The 9,181-nt window shown below is 43.9% G+C and overlaps 1 long non-coding RNA gene across 1 annotated transcript; it reads right to left on the bottom strand.

Annotated features, from left to right (window-relative positions):
* Positions 1-429: 429 nt before the first annotated feature.
* Positions 430-2,751, bottom strand: LOC119509324. Its single transcript, XR_005211677.1, has 3 exons — positions 2,688-2,751; positions 1,430-1,521; positions 430-811 (listed from the first exon to the last, which is right to left on the bottom strand). It is a non-coding gene; the product is annotated as an uncharacterized LOC119509324 (long non-coding RNA).
* Positions 2,752-9,181: the final 6,430 nt, after the last annotated feature.

The following is a 9,181-nucleotide window of genomic DNA, read 5'->3' as shown; positions in this document are numbered from 1 at the left end:
AAAAGATTTAGCTCTTCATACAAATCAGTTTCACGTAAGTCTAAACTGAATTGTGAATGCAAATTTGAACAGTGTATTTTAATACTTCCTCTGACATTCTTTGCAACATGTGTATGCTGTAGAAGGAACAGAAAATGGCTTCATGATTTGTACATAAATCAATGCCTGTTTATGCCTTCTGTCAGTGTTTCTCGATTACAAGGAAATTTTTAATTTAAAAATTGTCTTCCTCATTAATAATTGGTTCACATGAAGCTTCATATGAAAGTAGTTTTTTTCTGTTGAATATGATATGATCTTTACATTTAATTTCTATTTCTAATCCTGTGGATAGTTCCTTTGCAATGTTCCAATAGTTTTCAAAACCAGAAATGCTAAATCTTTGAAGAATCCCAATAACTCCTTGATGTGCTTTACTGCAGTGTCCATGCGTAGGCTTTTATTTTACAATTTACAGACAAAGTTCACGGCCCAAGCCCTGGCAGTTCTTGTTCTGGCTCTTAGAGGGCAGAGTTCATATTTGTGCAGACTGGTGCTGCCACCGTCCCCTCCACCCATCTGGGCCCGGGTCCTAGTCCCAGCACCTGCGTGGGCTGCACACAGGGCACCTGAGCCCACCTCCCCGTGGGCTCACTGGCCACCATGAACCTCCTCTGCTCATGAGCCCACCCCACCGTCCCATCGAACTTCACTACGAAGCTCAAGTTTAAAGATAAACTAGGAAGATTTAAGATGTCAGCAGCAGAGCTTCACCGAACACGGGGACTTCCTGAGCACAGGTGTCACAGATCCACACCCTGGGCTGGAACTCCTGCGGGAGAGACCACGTGGCAGAGTCAGAGCCCCTGGTTCAAATCCAAACCCCCAAGTTACCAGCCAAGCGATCTTCATCAAGACTGCGAAGCCCCAGCTTTCTTATCTTTAAAACGGAAATAATAAGATGCCGCAATGATATGGAACAAATTTGAGTTTCTCTGCCCATCGTGCATACCAGCAAATTCTTGACACAACACCTGGGTTTCAAAGAGAATTTATAGCTATGTGTGAAGCTGGAGATCAGATGACCTATTGGCCCAAAAATCTGTCTCCCTGAGTCTAAGGAGTTCAGGATTTTTATGGATTCAAGCAAGGGGAGGTGGAGTTGTTACCATTACAATATCTAGTATAAACAAGGCTGAGACTTGGCTACAATAGTAAGTATACACAGGGCCAAGACTAGTTGAGTTTCAGTAATTTCAGGTATTAACTTTTGGCTATTTTACAATATAGAAAGGAAAATATTTGCATAATGATTCACTAATCACAATCATTTGTTAATTCTTAATTTCTCGGTTACAGTAGCTCAAAGAATTGTAGTTGATTGCTTAATCACCCATGTAAAGCTCTTAGCACAGTGCTCAGTAAATTTCAGCTCTCGTTATTTCATTACCTGTGATGAGAGGCAGGAAAGTACGGTGGTTAAGGCTATGGTCCTGTTTGGAATCTAGTTCCAGTGCTTCAGAAACCTCATCTGTAGGAGAACTAATTGGTCAATGAACATAAAGAACTTAGAAGCGGACATTGCAAAGACTCCATACATGTTAGCTATTAATATCCTTCATTATCATAATTTATTCCTCACCACAAACAGAATAGGTTTGTGTTATGCCCACTTTACAGATAAGAAAACTGAACCTTAAAGAGGTCAAGCAGCAGCTTACTTCACATCACACAGCTGATAAAATGCAGAACTAGATCTCAAATGCACTGGGATCATGCCTCTGTCCACTTCCAGCTGATCTCAGAGCCTGAACTCAGAATCCCTTACTAGTCCCCAATACAGAAAACAATCACAGTAGAGTAGATCAGGTAAAATCGGAGGTGAGGGTCCCAGATTCCCTCAGTTACTTTTGCAAAACCACAGCTAGAAAATGACACAATTTAACTGATTTCCAAAATCCTTCCCAGCTCTAACATCCTACAAACCTGGTCAAAATTGTATTATGTCAGGTCCTCGACTTTCTACATCTGCCCTTCACTCACATGCCATTTCCTCTGCAGACTACTAGCACTGCTTTTGGCAGACCCAACTGTATCAGCAGGGAAATGATTGCTCTTGTGGTATTCCTACAAGGTAACACTGCTGTCAGCCTCCTACCACAAGCTGGTGGTTTTTTTTTTGCTTTGGTTTCAGCTGAGTCGAGGGCCAGTGTAATTTTTATCACACCCCTCTCTCCATCTCTTCTTCTCCACCCAGCTTGGGGCTTCTCTCCTCAGGGAAAGACATGTTTCAGCAGTGGCCAGAATGTACTCCAAACCCACCCAGAAGGGGCTCATGGTTGGAGGCAGAGAGAAGACAAAGGAAGGTGCCCAGTAGAAGAGAACGAATCTATCTTAAGGACATGTGAGTCCACTGCTAAACTTTTGTAGAATTAAGTCTGAAAGCAAGAGATTGCCTGTCTTGGGCTCCCAGTGTAAGTCTGGGCTCCCCTGGGAGTTCTGCAGGGAGGAAGTGGGGGCACTGAGAAAAGGGCAGAGCAAGCTATCAGCCCGGAACCTTTCTCACCACCACCACCACCACCACCACCAACCCCCGCCACCACCCCCCAGGTTGTAGCCCTACCCGGCCCCAGGTCTCCCTTGTCCCACCAGTGCACGAGTCCCAATCCATTCTGGCCCGGAAGCTCCTGCAGGAAAGATTCACTCACACCAAGCACAGGCCATCACATCACTAGGAGAAAATCCTCTTGTGGACCCAGCATTTGAAATCAGTGGAGGAGATCCAGCCTCAAGTTCCAGCAGAAACAAAGTTCCAGAGATAGGCTGCTGCATAATGATCAGACTCAAAATTACCATCATGTACTATGAGGGTTCTCCAGAGAAATGTTTAGAGAAACATTAAGAGATTTATTATAGGAACTGGCTCACACAACCATGGAGATTGGCAAGTCCAAATTCCGTAGGTCAGGCCACAAGTTGGAAATTCCAATGAAGGTGAGGTTAAATTCCCCAGGAGAAGCTGGCTGGCTGAAGTTGAGGCAGGAATTTTTCTTTCTGACTTAGGAAGTCCTCAGTTATGGTTTTAAGAACTCCAACTCATTGGATGAGGAGGCTCCGCTCACTGCTGAGGGCAAGCTCCTTTGTTGATCATAGGTGAAATCAACTGACTACAGAAGCAAACCCATCTACAAAATACCCTTCCAGTTAACAATCGGGCCAGTGCTTTCTTGACCAAACAGCTGAACACCTTAACCTAGCCAAGTTGACACAGAAATTAACCAACACAACCTGTTTTGCAATTATTTCCATTGTGTAGTTGCTGTCGTATTTCCCCTTGCTAGTCAGGATCAATCACCCCAGCCAGTACAGTAATCGCCTTCCTTGTCTGTTGATTCAGAGGCATGAAAAGCCCAAAGTGGCCAGGTGGCAGTCTTAACTTCCAGTTCAATGGAATTATTGTTGTGTTTCCTGGTGGGAGCACTCTTCCTTTTGGAACTAAGACTTGTAGACCAGCAGAGCTTAAGCTTGCAGAGACAGGAAGCAAAAATTTTCCTAGTGGATCACTGGGAGTGATAGTGAGTGGTGCCACTCCCATTTCCACCCCTTGATTCCTACACCCATGAATCCTGGCTATGGGAGGAATAGCTCTATAGAGTAGATGCTGATTCAGAGCATACACAGCCTCACGGAGAACACTCCCCCAGCCCTGCAAGGTGTTGCCACCTGGTTGGTGCCATAATTGAGTCTTCAAAAGGCCATTTCATTGTTCTATCAACCCAGCTGCCTCTAGATGATGGGGAACATGGTAAGACCAGAGAATTTCATGAGCATGTACCCATTCCCTCACTTCATCTGCTGTGAAATTAGTTCTTTGATCAGAAGCAATGCTGTGTGGAATACCATGATGGTGGATAAGGTATTTTGTAAGTCCATGGATGGTAGTTTTGGCAGAAGCATTTCGTGAAGGGAAGGCAAACCCATATCTGGAGTATGTGTCTATCCCAGTTAGAACAAATCACTGCCCCTTCCATGATGGAAGTGGTCCAATGTAATCAACTTACCACCAAGTAGCAGGCTGCTCACCCCGGGGAATGGTGCCATATCAGGGACTGTGTGGGTCTCTGCTGCTGGCAAATTGGGCACTCAGCAGTGGCTGCGGCCAGGTCGGCCTTAGTGAGTGGAAGTCCATGTTGCTGAGCCCATGCATAACCTCCATCCCTACCACCGAGACCACTTTGTTCATGAGCCCATTGGGCAATGACAGGAGTGATGGGGAAAGAGGCTGACTGGTATCCACCAAACGGGTCATCTTATCCACTTGGTTATTAAAATCTTCTGCTGAAGTCACCTCTGGTGAGCATTCATATGGGACAAAAATATCTTCATGTTGTTTGCCCACTCAGAAAGGTCTATCCACATACCTCTTCCCCAGAATTCTTTGTCACCAATTTCCCAAATATGTTCCTTCCAAGTCTCTGACCATCCAGCCAAACCATTAGCAACAGCCCAGGAATCAGTATACAGACGCACCTCTGGCCAGATCTCCTTTCAAGCAAAGTAAACAACCAGGTGCACTGCTCGAAGTTCTGCCCACTGGGAGGATTCCCCCTCACCACTGTCCTTCAGGGACATCCCAAAAAGGGGCTGCAGTGCTGCAGCTGTCCACTTCTGGGTGGTGCCTGCATATTGTGCAGAACCATCTGTAAACTAGGCCCGAGTTTTCTCTTCCTCAGTCAACTGATTGTAAGAAACTCCCCAAGATGACATAGCTGTGGGTTGGGAAAGAGAAGGTAAAGAGGCAGAAGTGGGGGCCATGGGCATTTGGGCCACTTCCTCATGTAACTTACTTGTGCCTTCAGGACCTGCTCAAGCCCTATCTTGTATATACCATTTCCATTTTATGATGGAGTGTTCCTGTGCACACCCAATTTTATGGCTTGGTGGGTCAAACAACACCCAGCTTATGATAGGCAACACAGGTCTCATGATAACTTGGTGGCCCATGGTTAAGCATTCTGTCTCTACTAAGGCCTAATAGCAAGCCAAAAGCTGTTTCTCAAAAGGAGAGTAATTATATCTGCAGAGGATGGTAAGGCTTTACTTCAAAATCCTAAGGACCTGCTTTGTGATTTTCCTATAGAAGCCTGCCAAAGACTCCAAAGAGCATTTCTATATGCCATGGACACTTTCAGCACCATTGAATCAGCTGGATCATATGGTCCAAGTTCTAGTGGCTTTCACTTGCCTTTCCTACTATAATAGCCCTCACTCCACGAGTCAGGGAACCAGTATGGGGATTCTGCCAGTTGCTGAGTATGTTTATTCCAATTATGCATTCCAGAACTAGGGAAATAACCACAGAATGGGTCCAGGGACCCATTGGACCAACTGTGAGATGGACCTGAGCTAAAACTCCATCAATCAACTGACCTCTATAAGCCCCTACTCTGACTGGTGGACCACAGTGATGTTTTAGTCTCCTGGAATTAATGTTACTTCTGAGACAGTGTCTAATAATTCCCAAAATATCTGATTATTTCCTTTTTCCGAATGCACAGTTACCTTGGTAAAAGGCCACAGGTCCCCTTGGAGAAGGCTGGGAGAAAGAGTAACAGTATAAATTTTTGGCAGTGTAACAGGGTCCTTCCCCAAAGGTACCTGGCCTTCCCCTCATTCAAGGAGCTCTGGGTCTGTAAACTGTCTCAAGTCTGGGAACTGATGAAGGGGCCATGACTCTCTGTTTTGTAATTCAAGTTAGACTTCTGTTTACTTGACCTAGAATTCTTTTGCTTATACAGATCAAACAAGAATTTAGTAGACTGCCCATCTATTTTACTTCTAGGTACTCCATGATCTACTAGCCAATACTGTAATTCTGTGAGTCAGATTATTTTGACTGCAGCTTTGAGCTTGCTGTCCACTATGGTAACCATGCCCACCTTGCCTTTGGTGATTAACTGCTGCCATGTGGCTTCTGCCAACCCAGGATCTGATTATCCCCATTGTGTTTAAGGATTCCAGCTCAGTGACAGCAGTTCCCACAGTAATATCTTACCTACAGAGTAGGGCAACTACAGAGGTCTTCAGGGATTATGGAGCTAGTTTCACAAATACGTTCCTCACAGTCCTGGTAAAAGGTGTGTCCTCTGGACATTCCTGGTGTCTGTGAGCAGGTCTTCCATGATAAATCCACTCTAACATTCCAATCTCTCTAAGCCTTTGAATCCCTTCCTCTACCAGGGCAGTTCTGGCATTTTGGCCTCAGGTAATGTCAGCCACCTTTTGATCCATGTTTCAGCCAACCACCCAAACAACCTGTTAACACCCTTTCTAACCCCTCAAGCTACAAAATTAAATGCAGGATCTCTACTTAGTGGGCCCCTATCAATAAATTCAGCTTGTTCCAACTTTATATTCCTTCCACCATTATCCCACACCCTTAATATCCATTCTCATACATATTCCCCTGATTTCTATCTGTATAAATTGGAAAACTCATGCAGTTCTTTTGGAGTATAGTGTACTTCTTCATGGGTCACACTTTGTACCTTACCCTTTGGGACCTATTGGGACTTTAATCTAGTTATAGGTCTTGAAGAAAAGAGTAGTGGTGGGGATGGGTCACGAAAAGAATTAAAGTATCCCTCAAGCCAATTACCTCAGGACATTCCCTTACAGTTTCATCTGGTAAAACAAGATTAATCTCTCCAGACAGAGGAGTTGGGCTGCTTCCTCAGGGGAGGTAGTTACAGAGTAAGTAGGCACTGAAGGGTTAATCTCTTTAGGTGGAGGTTGGATGGCATTTTCCTCAGGGCAGACTGGAGGAGGCGGGGTGCTGTTTCCTCAGGGCAGACCATTACAGGTATATCTATCAAAGACTCAGGAGAATCCAGGGTTCCAATGTCCTCACTGCCATTATTATCAATCCATATGTCCACATTCCAAGTTTCAGGATCCCATTTTTCAGTCAATGCCTTGACTTTAACAGCAGATGCCCTGAGACATTGAGATTTTAGTTTACATTGTAAATCTGCTACATGCACAATAAGACTCTAGGTGTGGTTTTCAGAAATCTCAAGTCTGAGGCCACAGGAAATAAAATTTTCTTTCAGAGCACAAATGGAAACCTTTACATCTGTCATATGGCAATCAAGTTTCAAATTTGAAGCCTTTAGCTTGTCCCTTTCTCTTCTAACTTTATCCAGCATATCTAAGAGCAAACAGCCAACATCATAATACCTCTTAACTCTGCAAAACTTTGTTAAGATCAAAAACACTGTCACCCAGAGCCTTGCCTCGTACAAGAGTATGATTAGGAGAATCAATCAGTGATATTTTGTGTCTCTCCATTGCCAACTCACGCCATGTACTGTCAGTGCCATCTTGATTATTGGAAATGGAGACATTAGTGCCTTTGAATCTAATCAAGTAGAAAACCAATTGTAAAAGCCCATTTTAAGATTCTGTTTCTCAAGAACCACTCCCAGTACCAAGCTGTATTAGTTAGGTTCTCTAGGGAAACAGAACCAACAGGAGATATCTGAAATAAGAGACTTTATAAAAGTGTCTCACACAACTGTGGAATGCATGAGTCCAAATTCCATGGGGCAGGAAGCAAATTGGCAACTCCAATGAAAGTGTTTGATGAACTCCTCAGGAGATGCTGGCTAGCTGAAAAAGAAGTGAAGGTACTCTCTCCCTCTCCCTTAAAAGTCTTCAACTGATTGGATTAAATCCAGGTGACTGAATTCTCTCATTGCAGAAGACAGACCCTCATTGATTTAATCAGCCACAGATGCAGTCAATTGACTGATGACTTAATAAACCAGCCATCTGGCTTATTAACCAGTCATAAATGTCCTTGCAGTAATGGTTAGGCCAGTGCTTGCTTGACCAGACACCTGGATACCATCACCTGGCCAAGTTGACACATGAACCCAACCATCACAAAACCCCAGAAAAACATGTTCTTAATTTTAATCCCTTCCTGTGAGTGTGACCCCTCTGTAAGTAGGACCTTTAGATGAGGCTATTTCAGTTAAGGTGTGGCCCACCTCAATCAGGATGGGTCTTAATCCTATTTCTGGAGTCCTTTATAACTGGAATGAAATTCAGACAGAGGGAGAGAAAGTCACAGGAAGCAAGAAGCTGAAATGGAACCTGGAAAGGAAGGGAGAGACCAGGAGAGGCCGCCATGTGCCTTGCCAAGTGACAAATGAGCCAAGGATCACAGCAGCCAGCCCCAGAACACCATAGTCTTTGGGGAGAAAGCATCACCTTGATGATGACTAGCTTTGGACATTTTCCCAGCCTCAAAACTGTAAGCATATAAATTCCCATTGTTTAATCCAACCCATTTCATGGTATTTGCTTGAGCAGCCTAAGAAACTAAAACAACCTAGAAATCAAATCCCTTAAAAAGATCCCACACTGTGTATCTCCTTGAAAGTCTTCAGTTACACCCAGCTTGAAGACTCCTAGAATATGAAACATGTTACAGAAAAACTCAAAGAAAATGTTTGTAAGGATGAACATGATGGCTTCTATTTCTGATTATATAGAAAAGTAGATGTCCTGAGAAAGTCTTCCAGTATGGATCTGAAATTTCTTTAAGGTCTTTTTAAAAAAAATACTTGGCTGAACTGTTGGGAAAAGGAGGAAGACCTTTGCCGCAGATAATAAGAAAGTAAAAATCCTGAGAGTTAAGCTCATGTAGTGCTGTTATTTGCCACGGGGGGTTCTGGCTTCCTAGAGGAGACTAGAGAAAGATCTGCGGTATGTAGAAGCTGAGAGGATGGACTGGAAAACATGCCCATGAAGCCAGAGTCCCACCAAGGTTATCCTGATGGAGGCTTGAACTGAGGGGCAGGGGGGCGGGGTGCATGCCCTAGAGAGAGAAAGAGACAGTGGAGAAACATACTTATAATTTTTAGATCTAAATGTGAAATAAAAATGGGGGGGGGAAATCCTTGGAGAATTCCTAACCACAAGTTTGTTATCCCGTGCATTTGGGGCCCCCAATTTTTCCTATCTCTATTACCCCCCCCAATAAATCTAAACTAAACATTTGGTTAAAAGTGCTCCCAAACAGAACTTATTGGGGTAAGAAGTACACAACTACATAGCCATTGCAAATTCACTACAATTTAACCTTAAAATGAGTGTGTTTTATAGTGCATAAACTATACCCCCAAAAGGCTGT

The sequence above is a fragment of the Choloepus didactylus genome, chromosome 14 (genome assembly GCF_015220235.1).
Source record: "Choloepus didactylus isolate mChoDid1 chromosome 14, mChoDid1.pri, whole genome shotgun sequence".
NCBI classification, from domain to species: domain Eukaryota; kingdom Metazoa; phylum Chordata; class Mammalia; order Pilosa; family Megalonychidae; genus Choloepus; species Choloepus didactylus.
Note: the sequence above shows the minus strand (reverse complement) of the source record. Positions and strands in the feature narration are given on the sequence as shown.